General features: G+C 39.1%; 1 protein-coding gene and 1 long non-coding RNA gene across 3 annotated transcripts in view; one reads left to right on the top strand and one right to left on the bottom strand.

Annotated features, from left to right (window-relative positions):
• Window positions 1-24,229, bottom strand: part of LOC124297876 (obscurin) — a 205,031-nt gene that overhangs the window by 143,703 nt on the left and 37,099 nt on the right. The window lies entirely within an intron of this gene.
• LOC124297877 (uncharacterized) overlaps window positions 1-24,229 on the top strand; it is a 154,967-nt gene that overhangs the window by 121,938 nt on the left and 8,800 nt on the right. The window contains exon 4 of the long non-coding RNA XR_006906675.1: window positions 131-486. This is a non-coding gene — a long non-coding RNA (uncharacterized LOC124297877). The remainder of the gene's footprint in view (window positions 1-130; window positions 487-24,229) is intronic.

Below are 24,229 nucleotides of genomic sequence, written 5' to 3' on the forward strand. Positions count from 1 at the left end.
ATAAATTATAATCGATCGATTTTGAACAAAAAGCGAACTATTCCTGAGTAAACAAAGCGGTCTGGTATCCGCAATATATTTTGGCATATTTTCAACATTTCTTTAACTGGAAGAATGTTTCTTATTCCAGCGTAAGATGCCGAGGATCGATGGAACAAAGTAACGGCCGAATAGCGGAACGGGGGATCGGTCGAACGGAGGAACGGAGGAATCGGAGGAATCGGAGGAATCAGAGAAACCGGGGAACGGGGGAACGAAGGAACAGAGAAACGGGGGAATCCGTGGAACTGAAGGAAGGCACGGAACGGAGAGGAATAGATAAACGGGGGAACGGAAGGAACGGAGGAACGAAGGGACGTGCCTGAGTGGGGATCGAGGGGGATTCGAGGTCGGCTAAAGAGCTAGGCGCGGATCTGTCCTGTGAGATCCTTGAGTCGACGAGGATGCGACGCGACGGACGAAGTTCCCGGACCTCGCAGAGGCCGGGTAAACGGATTGCGGAAAGTTGCCGGGTCGGCGGGGGGGGGGGGGGGGGGAGGGGGGGAGGGGGCGATGAAAGGGGCGAATCAGCCGAGGGGGGAAAGTCAAACAGAAGATTGTTACCGCGGATCTTCGTGATTTGATTTCGGTTAGTTTACCGAAAAACATCAGCCCTGTTTCTTTTGGCAACACGTCCCGCAGGCTGCGGTCGACGCTGACGCCAAAGCCGCCGTCGCCTGGCTCTCTCCGACTCTAATGAATCTATCCCGAACTTCTTCTCGTCTTCTCGTCTCCTCGTTTTCACTTCCCCATCCCCTTTGCAACCCTTCGGAACTCCCACATCTCCTCGGCTCCCCTTTTTCTTCTTCTTTTTCTTATTTTTTTTTCCTTGGGAGCTTCTTCTCGTACGGCAACCTCGATTGTCTTATCGAAGTTTCAAATTATTTCACTGTCTGGTCCAGGCTTTCCTGCATCCTCGCGTCGTCCTGTCCCTCCGCCTCCTTTTCGTCCTCGGACGATCCTGTCGGGTTGAATTTTTACTCATCGTCGGGCAGCTGCTGCCTTTGTCAGCGGCACGGCTCGGCGCCCCGGCGTTTTCGGGAAAACGGTCTGTTATCACGCTTTTTCGTATAAAGCTACGGCTGGAAAAAGCCCGTCTCAAAGTCAGTTAGACGGAAGTTTTTGATGCAAATTGCGCGAATATGAATGAAAGATGCTGTCTTTCCGATCTCGCCACTTTTGCGAGTGACTTTTCACGAAACGAAACGAATGCTGGACCAGACAAAAAACAAATGGCGTCTGTAATTGACACGACGTAAAATTCGGCACCGTGGGAGCATCGGGTGGCACTAATCGTCGGTGTTGTCACCGGTTGCATTCAGAAGTCACGCGAACCCTCGAAACATCGGGCAATTCAGTCGCCTCTTTTTATCTCTTGAGAAACTGCGACGACGGTTTGTCTTGTCTCAGACGCTCCGAACCAACCCCATTAATTAGAACCCCTATACACGCCAGATGTCGTCAGCCGGGCAAGAACCTTGATGGACGCAAGACCGAAATTCAATTTCCAAACACGCGCCGTAAGCCTGATCTCTGATTTACTTCAAGCGATGTGTGCGGTGTTTGAAATCGGCGTAAATACATTCAGAGCATCAAATATTCTCGATAAATTATGCCGAGTTAGAATTGCAGGGATCTTAGCTCCAGATTTGTCAGACCTCTGACGTGTTTGAAAATTTATTTATTCGAGTGGAAATTTATTGGAATCTAGACTCGCAAATTTTTACACAAGTCGGATACAAATCAAACCGTGCGACATTGAGCTTGAAAAACTTGAATCGTACGGACAGTTTCTAAGTCACCTAAAAAGCTCAGCTAAATTCGGGAATTTTCATTACAATAAAAATGTATCTTCATAGGTTACTGATCGTTTTTTTTTTTTTTTTGTAAAGTGTGAGAATTTAGCATACGATATTTATTCGCTGATTTTACTCTGGAAAAAAGTTGTAAAATTTTTAAAAGTACTGGGATATTGCGCTGTCAAATTTGCTGGAAATAACCAATCTACATATACCTGTAATGCACTTGTACCAATTTTCACATGTTAAATTTAAATGAAAGAACTTTGGTGGCCGATTCGCATTGTTATAGAATTTAAAAAATTTATACCGAACAATCGAACAACCAATATTGCATTGTCATCCAGGTCCAAGCTATGTTTAAAATTTCAAACCTCTGACTCATCGGGAAGATAGTTTAAAATCGATTGCAAAATTTGTACCGAACAGACAAACAAACAAACAGACAAGAAGGCGAGTTAATAAAACCGTGGTGAATTTCAATACAGCGAAAGAGTTGTTTCCGAATTTGGTAGACTCAAATCCTGTTTCTCCTGTTCCTTTTAAGCTTTTACATGTCATTTTGTTTCTTCGAGCAATGATTCTCCCGTCACGTCACCGAAACATCTGTTACCGATCAGGCATAAAATTGATTCGATGAATCAGACACTCAGTGGTCCGAGGAATGATAAGAATCAGGACTATTCTACGCCCCGCAGAAATGGCTGTAGAATTCGACTGGATCCCTGCTGGTAGAACGCGTGCGAGTTCGCCGATCTAACGTGACTCGTAATTCATGGGGAAAGGTCCAGTCCCTTCACCTTCTACAACCCGACTGATACAGAGTGCCTATGAGAGGCCAGGAATTTATGAGCCGCACCGATACACGAAGGCTGGAGAATTTCAGCGCGTGTTACCCTCCAGAGGATCCTGATCCTGCGGGTATAAATAATACAGACACGCTGTATTTCTAAATTCACGGTTCTTTATACTCGGAGAAAAGGGAGATCAGTTATTATAATAACCCGGGAAATCGTTGAATCACTTTTCGCGAGATTTCTGAATTTTGTGGACGGGACAATAACTCGAAAATCGATTATCTGACGTAATGGATAAAATTTCACTGCTCGTTCAAACTTGTAGAACTGATCAGATTTTTGCGGGGAATCGGTCGGGCCATCTCTACATTTTTTAAGAGTATCAAAATTCTTATTATTATTTTAAAAAATTATGGGAACAGTGGACGGTTCTAGGACTCGTCGTTTTTGATATTCAATATTGTCTTGATAATTGTAAAAGTTGGATCTCGTTTTTTCAGCGATCCGGTGTGAGGTTCGCCCCAGTCATTAAAAAAAAGCGAATTATAGGGTGAATATCTTCGGCAAATCGTTTGTAAAAATACCAATTGTAACGTAATTGAATATAAAAATCAAATAAGCCATCGGTAATATTTTCACGTCGATAATCATCTTTGAAAAAGGTGTACAGATGAATAAACAGAAAGATAAGTCGATATTAGCAGAAGTTACTTCCACCCCAAATGCTACACCTTTCTTTTCACGCAATTCTGATAAAGTAAAAAAAAAAAAAAAAAACTGGAGATGGAAAGAAAAATAAGAACCGAGTGAAATGAATAATTGTTCTTAAACGATTCGCTGAACCAGTAAAAGCGAATCGAAACTCCAATTCTTGACCGAGTTCATTGGTTGCGATAATGATGTACCGGTATATGTATAGGTATTCATAATGTATGTAAAACGTGAAATTAGTATTTATATACAGATTCATTCCTCTTTCTCTTTCACGCTGTCGGTGCTTGTGAACCGAATCGCGAATATCCACCGGCTAGTACCCACTCTTTTTTAGAATAATTGCAACTGAGGGAAGGGATGATTGAGGGGTTGAAAATGACCAGGGAGAAATCTCAAGGGGAATTAATCTGCCAGCGCGAAATGACGGTCAGTGCCAATTTTTCGAGGGGATAGTGGGTACAATTAGCTGTTTGAAAACGAAGGTAAACAAAAAAAAAAAAAAAAATCGACAATTTTCAAAACGATTTTCAAACATTACTGGTCGACTGTTTGTAATGAAAATTTGTTACACGCCGCGAATAATCTCTGGATTATATAATACTTAGTGCCGAATTTTCAGTCTTTTCAGCTGTACCGATTGATTATCGTTAATGTAGAGTTTGGTAGAAGTTTCTTAAACTTCTCACACTGCACAGAAAGTGGTTATGTATAATAATATATTACCCAAAGTTAAAGACAGGTCATTAATTTGATTTTCTTTCGAACCAACGTTTTCCACAATGCGAAATCTACATCTTAAGGAACAACTAATTTCGGCGTTTGGTCCTGCCTAAAGAAATACGTCGACCATTTTATTGCCACCGCTTCCGTCTCGTCCCTCCCCCTTTCCTTTTCCTCGTCTTTATCTTCTATTCTTATACGACCAGCGTTATCAGTTTCACAGGCAGGAATTCTATAAATTTATTTCTTTCACTCCCTCATAGTTAGAAAAAAAAGTATTGAGAGCTAAAAAAAAAAACAAATAATACGTACCCATCGTGTGAGTTTCACAAGGATTTAGAAAGTACCGATAATCAGATCAAATTGGATTGAGACAATTGTATTCGTTGTAATCGAGCAGATTTTAAGAATCACAAATTTCACTCACAAATAAATCTGTTATCACTAATTCCACAACGATTTCTATACTTAGTCAATCGTTAGGTCGTCGATGAAATTATTTCACAAATCGGTTTCAAATCTGTTGATAATAACATGAACGCGATATCAGAAAAATAAGGTGCTTAATGTCTGTAACTTATATAATAATTCTGCATACCTCGTTATAACAATAATAATAATAATAATAATGATAACAATAACAATAATAATAAATAAATAAATAAAACTTGGAAGAAAATTTGAATTTTTCGCTCAAGTTTCACGGTCTTCAAATTTAAATCACGGATTGACTTGGTTTGTTATTTTCAAGCTTATGTTTCGCAGTGTTTCTACCGAACGCTTTTCACTGCAAAGCCGTTGATTTTAACGAGAAAAGGGGGTGAGTGAGTGGGGGGGGGGGGGAGGGGGATTTAAGTCCGCAGGAATGAGTTATTAGATAGCTGGTACAGATGTAATCTCGCGGAGGAGAGTCAAGGCGAAGATCTACTCGGCCGATAAAATTTCCGAGAGCCAGAATTTCCCGCCGCGTTTCTCCCGCGCTTTATATACGTTGTGGTATATATCTATATATACGTATATATACGTACACGTAGGAACGGCTGGGTTTCTCCGTCTGCTGGAAGAGGAAAGGAGAGAACCGCCGCGGCTGGCCAAGTGGTTCAGTTATTTAAATCGGAGATTTATCGGGCTCAAAACGAATTCTGGTTGGCAGGAAAACCGCCGCCCGCCTCGCCGCTTCTCCGCATACACATCTATTATATACATATAGGTGTGTATGATATATATATATATATATATATATATATATATGTGTGTGTGTGCATACGTATACATATATGTGCACATCCAAGGTGTGAAACGGCGTCCGCGATCTTCTCCAACGATTTTTGCGCCGGTTTTTTCGCCCTCGTGCAACTCGGCTCTCTTTAACCCTGTACGGTTCCATTTCCACCGACACTTCAGTCGCCACTTCAAATCCACTTTTCTTGGGACAAGACGGTAGTATCTTCCGGATTTACGGTCGGAAAACTTTCAACCCTGTTACTTTTTCTGGCAGCTCCTCCTCAACCCTTTTCCACCCTTCGCTACCTTCACGTACCTCTAGCCTCTGCCATTTTTCCTTTATGTTATATATAAACGAAACTAAGCAATATGAACGCCCGGTCGAACGATCGAACTCGAAGTTTCCCTCAAAGTTTTAGCTGCCCAAGTCTGCGTATATGTAATATACCACACGTGCTGGGGTTTTTCTCCTATTCTTTACCTACATCCAGATGTTGCGAATTAACGCCTCTAGCCGATTCGCGATACGGTTGGAAACATTTGTGATACGCTGTGCTTTGTATTTGCAATATTTTCGATGCAGGGAGTTGGATATGAGAAAAAGGGTCAAACGCGATACGAATATTGGATCATATTTTCAGAGCCTGAGATTTTAACGAAAGTTCGAACGCACAGTATCGATGAATTTTACGAACCTCTATATTTTCGCGGTAATTTCCAAATTGACGAGATGCGCAAACGAGCAGGAAAAACAGTTTTTTCGCGATACTTTTCATCAACGTGAAAAAGGATGAGTCTAACGGCCTGCCCGACAATTATATTTTAATAAACAAATAAACTGGGGAATACATAATCGTTTGTTTAGAAAAAGTAACAATGAGAAAGAAGTATAGGTTTGTCGGTAAAACATTGAAAATCCATTCATTTCCGGCTGAACCGAAATTTCAACTTAAACGGGACAATTTTTCATGCCCATCGTTTGATTGTAAAATCCTTTAAGGTTCAAATTTTTGCAATCATGCTTTTTACGAGATGATTGCACGAGTTTGTCGGACATACCGACACACAGACCGACGTTTTTCTCAAAACCTGTTGTTTGGGTTCTAGAGTTTCGGAAACATAAATATTCGTTGAGAATAGAAATACTAATACTTTTCTTATATCACCCAAGGTTATGCAGAGTAAAAAATGGGGAAATGTATCAACGCAAAACTACTCGAAACTTATCGACTGATAAATAACACAGAATCTTAATAACGAATCCGAATTAGAGCGAAAAGAGATGCAGCATAATTGCAGCACAACGATTATCAAATTCATATCGACGTGTCATGTTTTTGCATCTAAGTTAGAATGATAAATTTGTATTTCTTGTTGGAAAATTTTTTATTCCTGACGGAGATGTTTAATTTCGATCCAGTAGTATGAAGTTTTTTCATTCGACGAAAACCTCGAACAGAAATGTAATTTTACGAGGTGCGCAGTGTCAAAAGGTAATAACTATTGCGACAATAACCATTTTCATTTCTTTCATTCGTTTTTAGGTCATCAACTTCGCGATACATTTCGCTCGTACGAACAGCCCGAATGTATCGCTGAATTCGCCGGACAATTGGGTACCCGTAGATACAATCGGGTCTGCGCTGAAATCTCGTTGACAATACGATCGCATGTGAAAATAATAAAGATAAAGTCAAAACGATGAAAAAATGCTAAAAAAAAAAAACAGATACAACGCAAAATACATCATAAAACGGTATGAAATAAATGAAACCGTTGATAAAAACACCGAGGGCAAAATCTACCGCAATAACTGACGATTCGTCCGGCTCAATTGCTTCCTCGTTCGCTGCATTCGTCATTTCACCCGATTTTCTGATAGAAACATTTCTGTTTATCCCATTGCAAATGGATTTGTTGCAATGTGAAAATTGTACTAATAAAAAAAAAAAAAAAATTTTACAGTAGTCCATACTCAATTTGCTCGCGGTTATTACAGCTTTAAATCCGTTTGTAGGGTTTAAACAAGTTTTTCCTTAAACAAGGCCTTAAATTCAATTCATTTTTGCATCAACGATAAATAATGGTAACAGTTACGCGAAAAGAAACATAGCGCGAGTGACTATGATAAAGAAAAAAAAAAAATTAATACCTAACATATGGTCGTAGATTTTATGGTTACAGCAACAACACTCGTGCTCATTTTATACCCAAAATTACATATTTTGGCTGTGGTAAAACATGGACGTAGTTAAAAACTGCGTACATAGTCGTATACCGCAGCTACAGAAATTTCTCTCGTCGCAGACTATCGAAGCGAATTTGTCGTCGTTATTCAAGTGGGTGGTTGTAATGTTTATGGTAGATGAGTGGGATTAGAGTTAGAGCGATAAAGAGTAGCGGCTCGTAACTCGGTGGTATGTAAGGCGTAAAAGTGACGATGACGATGACGCGACGCTGGTAATAATCATGATGGTACAGCGACACGGTGACAGCCACGCGAATTTCATCTTCATTTACAATTCCAGAAGGCAGCAGAATTCATCGCGGATGATGTTTCCCTCTTCCGTGAATAATGAATATTGAATTAACGCCCGCGTTACGCCCAGCTCCTCTGTCGCTGATCCCTGCAGGATGCTAGCTGCTGTATATGTATACAGGTATATAGGATACGCGATAGAGTTGCTGTAATATAAAGCCCGAAGAATCGTCTCTGTATTTTCCTCACAGCGGAGTCGCTTTTACTTCGTCGGAATTCAGTGCAAAATTTGTCAAATGAAATTTGACAATTACTACAAGAGATTTGAATTTCCGTCAGGTTTTTTTACTCGCGGTTGAAATCTTGTATCTCTGGTATTCACTCGTTATAATTAAAATATTCGGAATTATGAATTTGAGCCAATTTTTCAACATACAATTTCATTAATTCGCGCTGCAACGGTAAAATTGTTGGTCGAAATTTTATTCTGAATACAGGAAGAAATTGTTTGACTCAAAAGTAAGGCTCCACTTTCTCCGGTATCAAAAGTCAGTTTTTATCATCTCGCATCAGTCGTTTTGAATCGGAATTAATTGGATTTTAAAAAATCAAAAAAATTCGGAATTAAATTCAATTCTCAATAGCAACTAAGTCCAACGAATTTACGCCATTATCTATAGTAAAACCAGTATTTGCATAAAATAATACTCAACGTTTTTCTCTCTCCATCTCTCTATTTCATTTCTCGTACAGGTTATTGTCGGTCAGAAAAAAATGAAATGCCTGCAGGGTGATTTCATTTCAATCCGACACCCCGTCCAAACGCACGTACGTACATCGATACAATTTTTTTGCGAACTGTTTGCAAATATGTTTTTCATTGGATAAGTACGCGTGAGTGGATACGATAAGAACTCGTGAAAGTAGAGATTTCGAGTTTTTATTCCAAACCCCGGAGATCTCCGTTGACGGTGCGGTTAGCTGGCCGCGAAGTACTGCGGATTTTCATTTACCGCCCCCTGTGCGTTGCCTGTCCGATTACAGTGAAGGTGCGCAGGCAGGTAGACGCGATTTAAATAAGCAAACCGATAAAGGCTGGACGTTATTTTTATTCGAATGCCCAGCGTGGCGCGGATACATCGGGAAATAACGCCCCGGTCGAGCTTTATGTACGGATTTTTCATTGAGCTCAACGTAACTCGGCGCACTTGTCCATCGCTCGTTTCTCTTACGAGCACCCGAGCAGCGGCTGCGAGGATACAAAGCCGTCTCATTCATATACAAGTGCGGCCTGGCTTAGCGCGCCAAGAGCACGCGAATAAATGCACGCCTCCGTGTGCACGCGTGTGGGTAATAACCCACACGAACGAAACACGGATTCGAGGTACGTTGCGGAGCGGTGAAAAGCCTTTGAAAAATGGCACCCTCCCCTCTTCTGCCTCCAGTACTCTCTGCCACACACGCGCTTTAACGCCCTCAGGATTAACCAATGTTCTACATTGTCCTTACAACGCAACCGGCAGCGAGAGCTTTTAATGCGTGGGAAATCCATCCGCGAAAATTGATGCGATACCTAATATGTTGCATTAAATTCTTACATGCGACGAATGGTGATTGAATTTTTTTTCAAAGCTCGAAACGAGTATGGGAACAATCTAGTAGATACCCTGTATTTTTTTTTATACTAGTTCACGTGCCGCCCGATAGAAGACTCGACGCGCTCAAACTCTCCCGCGGTAAAAGTTTGCACGGCCTAGTTAGTTGAGAATTAATCAACTCGGGAAATATCCCCCCAACGTGATAGAAATGAATTTGTACAAAATGGAGAAAACGCAATCGCAATCATTGACGTAGAGTTGAGTATATGTTGACAAATAATGAGGGCTTTTAAGTTGTTTGATTTTGATCTCAACAATAGTGAGGATAAACATTCACCGCGAGATGTCAAGAATTAGAATACATGTGTCATTGTATCATAGTGTAAATATTTAAAATGACGAGATTCTGATGATCTCGATTTGAATTTCCAACTCGCTGTGCACAAATTATTAAATTCTTCAGAGGCTGGAATATTGTAAACACGGTTTTTTCAAACATGAAACCAGTTTCTAACAAGTTACTCCTACGAAATAAAAGATGAATACAGTTTAGAGCTTATCCTTGTAATTTTTATTTTTAAAGAATGAAATATTACGAACAATTCATTTTTCGTGGATATATCATAAATTTCCAACAGATTTAATTCATAATATATGGTTGGTTAAATTCACCAACTTTCCTAAACATGTTACTTCACGTTTCTTACTTGTTTTCGTGCATGTATAAGTTCTTGGTTAAATTTTGTGTCAACTGCCCCAAGGTTTGAAATCCACGCTTAGACGTTCAGATTCAGTTTCTATCTTTCAAAATTTCACTTTTATGTCTCGTACTTGAGGTATTAAAATTCCAATTCCATAAAGACCAATGTGCAATATTCGAAGGTCTTTATGATGAAAAAAAAAGTCTAGAAGCATTACCATCGAATGAAACGCATAGAGTTCGATCGATTTGAACATCTCATAAAAAAAAACCGTTTCTTGACCAAATTGTTGACACCTTAGCCTGTATTATTCGAATTTTCTTAAATTTATTTTTCCCACATAATAGAAAGGTTGATCCAAATGTGTGAAAAAGAAAATATCGTAGATCGAAAGGCTGCGTTTTCCAAAACGGACGTGAGGCGTATAACTGTCTGCTTGATGTAACATGATCCATTTTTTTTCCCATTTTTTTTTTTTTTTTTTACTTCACCTTTACCTCTGAGTGTGAAAGCGATGCGATACGCAGTCCGTGGCTTTACTTGTGATCCCCAGAGTCGGAATTCCCGGGTATATAGCGAAGCTCGTAATTCGGAGTATGCATAAATAAATACCTGCTTCGCTTTTCAAATTTCAAACGAATGGAACAATGGGGTTGTTACGGCGCAGGCAGTGAAGAGCCACGCGCCCAAGGCATTGTATAACAATTCACGACCGCATGGGGATGTGGGATATAACGTGAGTAAGCGTGTGTAGACAGAAATTCTGGTGACCGCTTCCATCGTCGATGCTCGTTACCAAAACTCTGCGACAAAGAGCAACGGTGAAATTTTTCTCGATAAATTTCGCAAGAATATTATAAGAAGACGTGAAAGTAAGAAATCTGTTGGTATAAAAAAAAAAAAAGAAACGAAAACATTCTGGAATAGATTATTTAAATGAATTCTTTTTGAGTGAAATATTCAAGACTCATTTTGTGCTTCTTTTCAATTTTCTTTCACGATATTTTGCAATTCCTTTTACGGACTCTTAAATTTCTTTGTGATTACAGATAAAATGAAAAATCGATTAAGAAATAGCCCGAAAACAGTTTTCATTCTCGAGAGAGCGGTTAATTAAGTCTGTTGAAAATTTATCGGTCGGAATAAAGTTATTTGTAGGTTTGACTAAATTCAGTTCAATCACGTATCGTATCAGTGAATGCCGCCATGTGTTAGTATTACCTACTTCAGAAATCAAAAATTTTGCATCATGTGTGTCAAAAAAAAAAAAAAAAAAAGTATAAATCCAATATGTAGAATCGAATCGTTTCGAAAATTCGAGAGGAATAAGAAAAATCTCGGTGAAACAGAGCGAGAGCAGTAAATTATCGATTTTCCGAATCCCTGATCGCCGATCGTAGCGAAGACAAGGGATTCACGAGTCTCGGCCGGACTTTTTAACGAACGTGAATTTTTCACGGCGGTAACAATACAAACGGTTTTTAATCCAGAGAACCGAGCCCGTGACCGTTAGATTGGCGAAATTAATTATTCGCAAGCGAGCGGTGAGTTCGGGGCGAGTGGTTTTTTTTTTCTTTTTTTTTTTATATATCTTTCTTTCTTTTGGTCCCCCCCTCTTTTTAACCAGAATTATTATCATCATACTTCTTTCATTATATATTTCCGCTGGGTTCTTTATTTCCTTTTTATTGCTTTCGGTGTGGCGAGAGATTTGTAATTATTGCTTTCCCTTATATATTATATTATAGCCGCGTTGAGAGATTGCGTAGCTGAAAAACCCTAATTAAAATTTTCATTCAAGACTCGGCTCCCATAATTGCACGCTTTGTTCGATCCGACCTGCAGAGGACTGTTTATTGTAATCCCGGCTCCTCCCACGAGTGTTCCGATTCCCAATAATCAGTACTCGCATCGTCGGATCGACGATGTCAGTTTGTTATCGCGAACAAGAACCCCGGCCAAACAACTCCGAAACAACCGTTACGGCGGTTACATGCCTGCCTCCATGTTTTACACAACCGTAAAGTAGCCGTCGCTTGCCCATACGGTATACGTTCAACGCACAATACGTAGGTAGGTGCCTATTTTACCTACATACAGTTGCCGCAGATGTTTATTGCCCAACTGCGACGATGTTTTACTCTTCATCGACAGCTCGAGCCATAATTATTATGCAGATAACCCCCGCAAGCGTTAACGTTTTACGTTAAAATTTTTTATCGATTTTTTCCAAAACCAAACGATTCTCTGTTCCGTTCATTCAACATTGCCACGAATTACCTCGCTCCGCTAACTTTGTTCATCGGATTTATTTTACAATTTTGAATCGTCCTCTTTCGCCAAAAAGTTAACCTACACTTGTCGTTTATGCGCGGTGCGAAATCTCGCAAACGTTATCGAATCACTCTGAAACGTTTTCAAACTCTGGTGAAATAATTGCAGTCTCAAATAATCGGCGAAAGAATTGCGCGTCGATTGTTTTGGATCCTGTAAAGTCTTTGGAAATTGAATAAAATCCTTTTAAATCCTGTTCGGATTTTTCGAGTACAATGTTTTGCTGTTTGTTGTTTTGTTAATTTTTTTTTCATAAGTCCAGAACACATTCTAATGATACTTTTCAGGAATATAAACCGGTGTACGCATTCCATTTGCAAATTTTCTCGTCAATTGAACGAAATACTTGAAAAATGTTGATTAGTGTATGTTTTGGATTCGCTGCAGCCAAATGCGATGAATTGAATTATCGCAAATTGAAGTCCGTTCGCTGATTGCTAGACGTATGCATGATTAATACAGAAATGCAACGACTGTGAGTGCATATCACGGTGATTGTAATTTTCATGCGGTTCCAAATTCATATTTAATACCGCATATCCAACTCAAATTATACTCTTTATCATTGCACAAATTATACAGACGATAACTGAAGATAAGAATGGTGAAACAGATCTACACTTTTGTCACGGTTCAAAAATTGTGGTGAAAATATATTCAAGTGTAACTTTAAAATGAACTGATCTCCGCAAATTGGTCAAGTGGAATTTTTTTCCCGACTCGTCGGTAAGTGCAATCGATACAATTAGTTACAAGTAGCAAATCATACATCATACATCGTACATAGTATCAAACTTCGAAACTAGAGTTTGGATGTTCGGATGTTCAGAAAGTGACGTCACCCAAAATTTCTTTTCTCTTGACGTCATCAATCTATGTAGACGAAAATCAGCTAGCCGAATTTCTCAGTCTGGAAACAACCGCGCAGTAGAGCGGACGTACGAGAATCGCGCTCCGGAAATTTCGAGTACCGGGTTCTCAACCTCCTGGATCCTGCGCTCCGGGTCGGTTACTTGGTGACTTTTGACCTTTACGAGTAATTCTCCGTAGTTCCTGCGCTCCAGGTTCCTTTACCTGGTGAATTTCGCCGTCCAGGATTAGCGCTCCCTATTTCCCGCGCAGTTCAGTGAGCAGTGAGGACGTTAGGTATCTCATTATCTGGTAAAACACTGACATCGAGTAAACGAGCGGACGAGCACAAAAACCAGTCACACTAGGGATCCGACCCCGAACGAGCTTTAGCGAGCGAGGGTTTTACAGCTAGTTTATATTAATCAAAAACGTTATTCTTACCTTGAAATTTATCTCAGAATATTGGTGGAAAAACTTATTTACATAATTGTAGGACGAACGATGTTCTTTTCGCGTTGAAGAAGTGTGTAGAATACGTGATAATTCTAAAATAATTAACAATTGATGTTATTTCGTCAAAATTCACAGTTTTTGAAATCTATTTTCTTCATTGAACGGACGTTGTTTCAATCAAATGCAATTTGACGAACCTTTGAGATCAGCTTTCGGACTTTTCTTTCGCCTTTTAAATTCCGTTTCACGTTTTCCTTTCCGTTTATCCTCGTAAGGATCGGAATTCGCCAGTTGCTGCTCGGCGTCCTAGATCTATTTGTTCAGCTTTACAAAGTAGATGAGCACCTGCATATTGCCTCGAGTAAACCGATTCTCAAAGCAAAATCACGATTATACAGGGTGTATTTATATATATACATATATATATATATATATATATATATATGTATATATATACATGTGTGTATAACCCTGGATGTCTCTTTGATCCACATGAAACTTGTGTGTTATTCTGCTTCTCCGAGACGCTTCTTTGTACGAAACGTGCGTATTAGGTATCTACGTTAAGGGGAGAAAAAAACAATCTGAGGAGAAAAGCAAAAAAGAAAAAAAAACGCGAATGAAAAATGAGATATTAAAAAAGAATTTAATACTCCCAGCTAAGCGCACAAACAAAAACTCCGCCAACAAAAATTTCCACCGTCACACTTTTTCCGTCCAATTTACAAATGTGTAATATCATATCACTATAATTCACTGACGTAAATAGACTCGTGCATATTTTACATTATACTTAAGCCAAAAAAGATTATACATCAAATTTTTTTTTTTCACACGCTGTGTTCTTCGATAATTTCCTACGAATGATCTATTTTTTCCAGAACACGTCGAGAAATTATCTCAGAATTCCGAATATTGTAACGTTAAAATTACTTGCTGCACAGAAAATTGATACGCTTTGTGTAAAAAAGAAAAAAAAATGTCTTCAGTTTGTTTTCGACGTTAACAATTCCAGGAAGTATTCCTATAAAGTTAGGTAGAAAACAGATTACGGACGCAGAGTAAAAATTGAGGAATGTGAGTGATAAACTTCGAGTGATCGACTATTTCGCTTGGCGAACGATCCCGCAACGATGGTCGTGAAGTACAGAAGCGCGTTGCTGTACCTACGCATCCTTCACAGACATATTTTACAACCGCTCGTAAGAGAATATATACATATATATATAATAATAACACGTGATGGTATTATAAATAAGTCAAAATAAATTTATCGCGTCATGCAGTAGTTAATATGCAACAATACATATATCAATGCCGCGTGATGCAACTTCAATGGCAGAGTTTAGTTCAGGTTTAACGGGAGAATCCAGTAAAATCAGTCCGAGCTCTAAATGTCAAAGGCCCGTTTTTCCAGTGGAATAAATTCAAGGTACGACCGTGAAACGCGTGCGAAACTATTTCAATCCAGATGTTAGACCTTATTTCTGACTTTATTTTTTACTTCTCTCGGACCCTGAAATTTTTTATTAGTTTATAGCGGGTGGTCTAATTTTTTCTCAAGTTTAATCGATCGCATGGGTAACAGAAAAAATACGACTAAAGACTAAAGTATTGTTTATAATAAAAAAAAAAAAAAAGAAAGAAACGAACATACCACAATTCAATTTGTTTTCTGAGAAATGTTTAAGAAAGATTGTACGACGTCACTGATTATAACACCGTTAACGGGGAAATCAGTGGTTTTAGTTGTAAAAGTTAGATATTTAGTGTTTAGAATTACTGCGCAGCTGGGTTGAACGCTTTAGTATCGATATAAGTGGCTGTCAGAATTTGAGCATTGCCGTTGAGGAGGTAGGGAGATAGAGTTTCGGTTACAACGTGAGGCTAACGATTAGGAAAATCCGGTGCTCTTTCCCTAATTTCCGGAAGGGTGAGTTCACCCGTCAGAGAAAGTGCGAGTACGTGCAATGTTATCGAGGAGAAGAGGGAGGGGGGGTGGGAGCGGAAAAACTGAGATTAAGAACGCGATGAGAAAAGTCCGGAAGCTTTGATGAAAGGTTCATCGAATAGCATTTGATTGAAAAACGTTCCTTCGGTTCGGAAAAAACATTTTAAAAACTGCGATTCTTAATGCGATACAAGGTCAATTATTCATCATTTTAGAATTATCACTTACCTATATCATTTTTCAAGTCGCAAAGAGAGGAAGAGGGAGAAGAAGAGATGAAAAGTGAAAACTGAAAAGAAGTAAAAAAAAAAAAGTAAAAAATAGCGAGATGATAGAGAGAAAGAGCGAAAGGATCGTAAAGTGTAAAAAGATTCTCCTAAATCTCACGCGAACGGTTGGATCCCATCGTTATACTTTCCCGGTCCATGTAACCCTTTTATTAAAAGTTTTGAACAAAATTTTGTCGGTATTTTTGCTCTTTGTTTTATTCTTGTCTTTTTCTTTCTTCTACTTTTACATGATTTGTTTCTTTCCATTTATCTCTGCACATTTTCATGAAAATAATGAACTTCATTTCAAAGATACAAAACTTAAAATCGTGACACGAAGAACTATAGATTTTATCGTAGCGCGAAAGCTCTTCAGAACTGTTTTAACACCAACGAATTAACCATCCATTGACAATTATGGGTAGTTTCTCGGTTTTTAACGTTGTTAGAAATAGTACTTTTATAATATAAAGTGAAATTTACTGAACGATAATTTTGGATATTGTAACAGTTTACATTGTTTATTCGTGGTTCATTTTAATCTTTGAAAATTAAACAGTCGATAATTGGTAAATTTCTTACCCTAAAATGATAATATAAATTTGGAGATGCATTTCTACGTTTTGATTTTGACATTATACTCTGCCATTATATGCGTTAAGAATCTGAGAATTTTGAAGAAGTAACGAAGTCAAATGATTGAATCGTCGGAAAACCCTTAAAGTTTCTACATTTCGATTTTTATATATAATTTATTTCACCCTTCTATACTCGAAAACATTGAATCAGACGCTCGGCTCTTCGAAATTTTGATATATCCACCCTTCTATTGAGTGCCATTCTACTTTAAAAAAAAAACAATAAAAAAAAAAAAACGAATGCTGCCTAATTTGCCTTTCGTGAAACGTCCGTGATGAAAAAAAAAAGGGTAAGCGCCTTTATGGCAGTACACCCAGTTTTTTGTGCGTTATATCCTTTTGGTCTTTGGTACTTGACCTTTAACTAAAAAATGGATGGTTGTATAAAACGGGTAAAAATATCCTAACACAAATTATTCGTTAAAGTCTTTCTAATTTCAGCTAAAGCCGTGATATTTTTTGTCTATGTACGTTAGGGTGGTTCTTAAAAAGTTCATTTTTCAATATCGACCAGCTCACCCTCCAAATTGGTTCTCAATAATTTAAAAATGATTCCCCAATATTTTCAGAATCTTATCTCATCTCTAATTCGTGCCCGTAACAGGGTGGATTAGCCCATTTAACCCCTTCAGGGGCGCATTAAATCCGCCGATCGGATTTCGATAAAATTTGGTACTGGGGGGTTTCTTAGGTCGTTGATTACGAATCTCAACTCGAAATTTGAAAATTCAAATCAGCGGATCCAATACGATGGACCATAATTCAAAAAGTCATTTGATGTTGCCATATTGAATTTTGTAATTTAGAATTTAAATTCGTAATCAGCGACCGAAGAAACTCCCTGTGCCAAATTTCATAAAAATCCGTTCTGTGGATTTAATGTGTCTCTGAAATGGTCAAATGGGAAAATCCACTCTCTCGCGGGCACGGCTTAGATTTGAGATGAAAATTTGAAAAAATGAGGGATTCGTTTTTGAATTATTTGAAGCCGGTTCAGGGTGTAAGCTGGTTGAAATTCAAAAATGACCTTTGCAAGGACCACCCTAGAGTACATTGGCCGCGCTGTGCTGCGACGAAAGTGACGAAAGCATTGCCCACGTCTGTAAGGTGCAGAAACAGTAATCGTATTATTTTTCACTTAGGTCGAAGGGTGTTGTGCAGGTCTCTCGGCTGTCGCTACGTCTTCGTTCGCTCGCGTAGCTATATTGTACCAATAACGGGAAGAATGGGGATGGGAATGGGTTGCTGGGGGCGGGGGTTCAGCCATCTTTCTTTTCGTACCTTATACACTCATGACAAACTTTCATTTTTCAACTGTTCCTTCACCTCGTATAGCTAGTATGTACTCATATATACATGTATATATAGGTATGTATAAAAGACGCGCGCCTTGCCCTCGACGTTTGCTAGATTACATCGACGTTGTAGACAATTCTTGAGCTCGGCGCCATATTGGCAGGAAATTGCTTTGCACGATGTACCTAAGGCCTCGTCTCTCGGCGTCCAAGGTGAGTCTTCGCTCCTATTTTTCGTTTCTTGTAAATTACTGCTCCGTGGATCATAAGTAGTATCAACATCAAAATCGCTTCGAAAACTCACCATATCGCATCTAAATATCATTTTTCACTTTCATAGTGTTGTTTCGCAACTATTAAATTTCAATCAGAGCGTACAAGATTCACTTGATTCTGTGATTACAACCCTTTTGGCATAATTTCAAGTACAAATCTCTATATAAATCTCTACCTCTTGGATCGTTTTATATCTGATCAAAAATCTGTATCATTGTTATATATATATATAGTCACAAATGATTTCTTTCTATTAGTTATCAATTGATTAGCACTTATTTGTTAATTACATTAGGACCAGATTCAAATTAGCTCAAAATCGACTGAATATCCATTTTGATAAACCTGAAAATCCAAAAAACAACTATTTCAATACAATATAAACTCGTGATACGATTGAAATATCACCGAGTGTTCTGGATAAGAATAAAAATCTTGATATTGAGGCTAACTTATTTCCAAACCTTAGAATAGTTTGAATAAAACGTTTCAATAAACGGTAATGCCGCATTATAAAAGACCTGTATTCTGCTGATTCGACTAATCCTTCAAAGTTATTCCGAAGTTTCAAACAGTGATTGTCCTTGTAACTTTTCGTAACGTCAACGTTACAAACTTTGACTTTATACGGACAATTGACAATAAGTCTTTCCCACTTGTTTGATGATAACAAAATTGATGTTTCCGCATCACCAACCGAGCCAATTTGAATAACTCGACGATAATCAATAATCTCAGACCCGGATGAACGGCAGTCGAAGAATCAAAGTGAAAATATGATCTCCCCGTATGGCAGAATGCGCGTGACGGTGAGATTGGAGCCAACAGTTATTCGGATGTCAGTCGGTGTCGGATTACTCGACATCCGGTAATAGATCCGGGTAGATGGATATCTCTGTCGGGCCGATACATCCGGCCGGTATTTCCCGAATAAATGCGCAACTTATCCATTGTGTGTATCCCAATCGTATTTCGATCAGCGTTTTTTGCGAATACCCTCGAAATCCCAGCCGGTTCTTCGTCTCCCGAAGCTCATCCCGTTCATCCTCCTCTATGGATCAGCCGAGAGACTCGCAAGGAGAGAAAGAAGGAGAGAAATTCAGACCGGAGAAAATAGAGCGGGCGAAAGATTGACAGCGACCTTGGTGCGATGCCGATGACGTTAACCCCGAACCCCAACGCTTGTATATATCCACCCCCGCCATATTGGAGCCCAGGAAAAATTACCCCTACTCATCCCTCTGTTTTTCTCGCCTCGCTGACTGCATTCGATTGATTAAAATCGACGCTGATAGACGACGCCTCGCTCGATTCTCCCCAACGATCATTTCGGCTCGTCTGTTAAAACTCTGTTCGAAATTCGAAGCGGTGTAGAAATCAAAATGCGTCGATGGAGAAAAATTTTTGCTACTATCGCTGCTGCACAGTCATTAGTTGTTGTTTGTCATTTGATACAAACAACAAAAAAAAAAAGAAAAGAAGATATATACCCAATATGGCCCTGGGTATAAAATAAGATAAAAAAAGAGTATTTTTAACAATATTTAAACGTATAACTTTGTAAACGATATCAATTTCACTACGATTTCTTAGTATAACTCGAAAAAAAAGAAAACTAAGTTCTGCTTCAGTGACGGGTTTGTACCAGTTTTTCATTTCCTCAAATTTTGATTGAGAAGATGTTGGAAAAATGAAAATTCAAAAACACCCCAATTTCACATCACATCTTCGAGGGGATTTAACAACTAAGGGGCGGGGAAGGGGTGAAAAAAGACCCAGAAAACGCCTCTCGCAGCAATCGAATTTCAAGGGGGGGGGGGGGGGGGGAGATTAAAATTTACGATGTATATGAACAGCTGGAAGGCTGCTGGGATCTTTTCGAATGCTAGGTATAATGGCCGTACAAGAAATGTTTGATTCAGTGCGGAAGGTGAGCTTTGCGAGAAAAATGATTTGACGTCGGGCTTGCGAATATATGAGAGGGGAGGGGGTGGTATTGGCATAATTTAGCGGGCGGGGATGGCGAAGTTAGTGGGATTCTAGATTGTCGATATCTTAAATCTATGCCGCGGTGCGACCCTATCTCTTTCACCCCCCCCCACCCCACCCCTTCGGGTTTGAGAATCGGTTTCTTCTTACTTCCGGTCTTTACCCAGCTTCCGCCTGAAGCGACTGCGGTCCGACGATATCTTTCGCGGAGCTTTATTCTCCCCCGCAGACCCGCTGAGGGAATATTTCACCCCCACATTTTCAATTTACTTTTAGAGACGGGCGTTTGTTTTTGCGAACTGTGTGTCTGTGAGGCTGAGCCGATTTCCTGTATCGTTACGGTTATTTATTTTTTTATTTAATTATATTACTTGGGTTTCTTTTTTCCCTTTCCTCGTAACCTTTCCATTTTGTATAAAAAGTGAAAGTTTTATTCATGTAAATTAATACGGACAATGCTCGGAGAGAAACCGCGATCCTTTAAATAACAATATCGATATTTCAATTACACACCGCAAGAATATAAATGTATATATTTTTGTCTACATAATATAATAACACGGTCGAAAAATTATGCAGAAATACGTCTTATCAGTCTATTGCTTTATAAATTATTACGTCCTGAAACCGACAGATATAAGCTCATTCCTGAAATTTTTTTTCTATCCAACCGCAATGTATAATAAGCGCGTCTGCTGCGACGCAGATGTTGGTGATATTAATTAAACTTCGGAGAGAGGAATCGCACCGGTAAATTCTACTTCTGGTAACTCTCTCGCGTTTCAGTGGGAAGTTTAGCGAATAATGTGTATATATGTATGGGCATATAAATGTAGAGGGAGCGACAGAGAGGGCGGAGGGGGGGGGGGGGGGGAGGGATGAAAGCGAAGCCACGTGTAAGGGAGGCCAGGCAAAGATAACGAATACATGGTATTATATACATACGTATCTACATGTACCCACGGTCTGGAAAATATGGGGTTTTAAGTAAAGAGCTTCGGATATATAACATTAACGATAATTACGCGACATTAAAACAAAATTTAAGTTCTCTAATTACGAGATAGTTACGCCGAGCTGCTATCGCTACCTTCTGACTGCATTGGGATACCTTTTGCAGTAATTGACCGACCGGTTCAAGTGCAACGATACACTGCACTCTGCCTGCCTCGCAACTCGTTTCGCTTCCCTGATAAATTCATGCACAGGTATTACTTATCATCAGGTTTATATATTATCGGTAAAAATACTCAAACGACACGAAGTGTGTTCAATTTTCATTTCAATTTCAATTTCATTTGTGAGAAAATTTTTAACTTCAGTATTTCAATGCAATTCGGATTATTTATAGATTCATTCACACGCAGCTCTGATTAATTTTTCGTCGTTAGTGGGAGAAAAAATTTTTAACATAAACAGCGGTCATTGTAAATTAACAATATTTTATTAACGAAAATTTCACAAAAATTACAAGTACGCATAAAAGTATAATTGAGAATTAGATAGAAGTTACGATGCACTTCGTTTCTTCTTTTTTTTTTTTTCTTAATCCTGCCGCAGGAGTTTCGGGAAGTTGGTTTCTCGGCAGAGGAGCTCTGAATTATCCAGAGAAGACCTGAATAAAAAACAGCTTTATACCAGACCTGTAGCGACTCCTCACTAGGTACACTTTATCTTGAAGCCATAAACATGTCACGTACCACATACCTATATATTACGTATAAATGGATGATATGTGTGTGTGTACAATGGATTGTACCCACACGATAAACTACTTTTTTCTTACATACGTTCATAAAATAGAATTATTAGGAGGATATATTTTCGGAAAAGGGAATTTTTGGATCATGAGAAATAAGTGAAGAGAAGAATTTCTTTGAATATTCGTAATTTCAATAGAAGCTCGCCAAACTGCAAATAGATTTGAAATAGATTGCATGTGAATTAAATAACCGCGCCAAACTCTGTGATAAGAGTCTTCGGCTGAAAATTAAACATTCAATTTACATCCGCGAGTAATAATTTCCAGTTCAAGTCTGTAGATACGTATAATGTCTGCACTAACACACGCGTACAGTCAAAGTCAAAATTATACGTGTATACGTAAAAGCCGTGCTTTTATCCACGTGCTAAAGTATATTTATTGCATGTTGCAGTGGAAGAGGAAGTATAAGAAGCAAATCGTATAATCCTCCAAGTCTGATAGACCAATATTCTTCTGCGAGACTAGGTTGGATCCACTTTCGGCGTGTAAAAGAAAGAATAATAAAAAGACGTAGAGCGGGAGGAGAGAAAATTATTACGAATTTTATGCGCTCTTCGAAACGGTACTACTAGCGAGTTATCGTCCCGTAAATAAATATACACCCCATTTTATCTCTCGCGTCGTGCGTATGCACATACAATATATACAAGTATTAACATTATACCTTGTACCAGCATAAATGTAACAACGAAAATATTCTGTGGAAGTCAACGCCATTTTGGTGTTGATTTTAAGACCACTCAGTGTCAGCAATCAAGCAATTTAATCTGTGTGAACTTTTATTGACACCGTGAATTTTCTGACAGTCCGAGCAGCCACTTTAATTTCAACCCTGACCGATCGAGAGAATAGAAGATGTGAATCGAACTTTTCGAATCCGATTAAAAGGTCCGTCGATTATGTGCGGAATGTGTGCATTTTCCGATTATAATCGTGACAAAGTCGCGAAGGATGCGTGCGGTTGATTTTCGCTGCAAGTAACGGGGCGAGGATGCGGTAGCCGCGTTCAAATACGCACGTCGAGTACTTCCGGCGGAGCTTCGCTTCCGGTACCTTCGGGCTAACTACCGGGTTTGAGATATATGGCTTTCGGAGAATCAAGTGAGCGGGAAAAAGGAGGCGGAGGCGGGGGAGGGAGAGGAGAGGAGAGCCTGCAGGCAACGGATGGCGAACCTCGGGCTCCATGGAGTAGCAAGCGGAGGCGGAGGAGGCGGAGGAGGCGGACTCGCACAGATTAGAGATATTTATGGTCCAGTAAATCAGATACTGTCTCCTCGTGCACATAGTCCTGGTGTCACATTGATTAATCAGAATAAGCTTTTCGGATCAAACTGCAGCAGGCAGGCAAGTTTCAGCGCGTTCGCACATCTCGAGCTGCTTGATCTCGGAATAAACTATGTATTTAATTTCGGGGCGGGGTACAAATTCCACATTTGAAAAGTTCCTAAAGAGTCAAATTTCGAATTTTTTGCCCGCGAAACTTGATGTAAATAAATCAAAATTTTACATTTGAGTTCCGAAAGTGGGAAAATAAAGAAGTCCGGACATCTGAAACATTGAAATTACGAATGATCGAAGATTGTCGGTTCTGTGGTCGTAGTCTGTAACGTTCATGCCGACATACGAAGCTTTTAGACGATTTCGAAAAATAACTGCGCTGAAACTTGATCACGTATATAAACTGAAAAAAATACTGCAAAAGATTTTTAACAATGGTTAATTTTCGAGTATTTATGGGACGTACAGTCAGGCGGAAATTCGGTCGAAACAGAAACGAGACAAAGCACAGATTTGAAGGGCGTGACTGATCGTGAAACCTGATCGAAAAAGTCTGCGTGAACCAGTAATAAATTTTCAAACACTGAATTTCAACTGGAAATACCTGTTCAACAACGATATCAGAAAAGTAACATTATTTCATTATTTTTTCACTCTTCACTCTCAAATCTAAAATTCTTGTAACACGTCCCGTTCTAACCAAAAATAACTCGGTTTATTCACGAATTTATTCCCTACAAATTCGCAGAGACAAATTTTATTTCTTCTGCTCGTCAGTTGGTGAGAGAAAAAATTGTGTCAGTACAATCGAAATAATTTACCGATGGCATAACTCGTTAATTAATAAAAAGCATGTCATCGTTAATCGCGAATAAGTCAGACGGTCGGTAAAAAATTTATTTACGAATAATGTAGAGCGATATTTACTCGTCAGAATGGGTTAAGCATCTGAATTTTTTCGGTGAAATAATCGTCGAATACCGTACCGATAACTCTAACGTAGTTAACTACAAGTGTTCAAATTAAGTATTTTCAATTATTTTCCTGTATCGGCGAAA

Source organism: Neodiprion virginianus, chromosome 2, assembly GCF_021901495.1.
Source record: "Neodiprion virginianus isolate iyNeoVirg1 chromosome 2, iyNeoVirg1.1, whole genome shotgun sequence".
Lineage (NCBI taxonomy): Eukaryota > Metazoa > Arthropoda > Insecta > Hymenoptera > Diprionidae > Neodiprion > Neodiprion virginianus.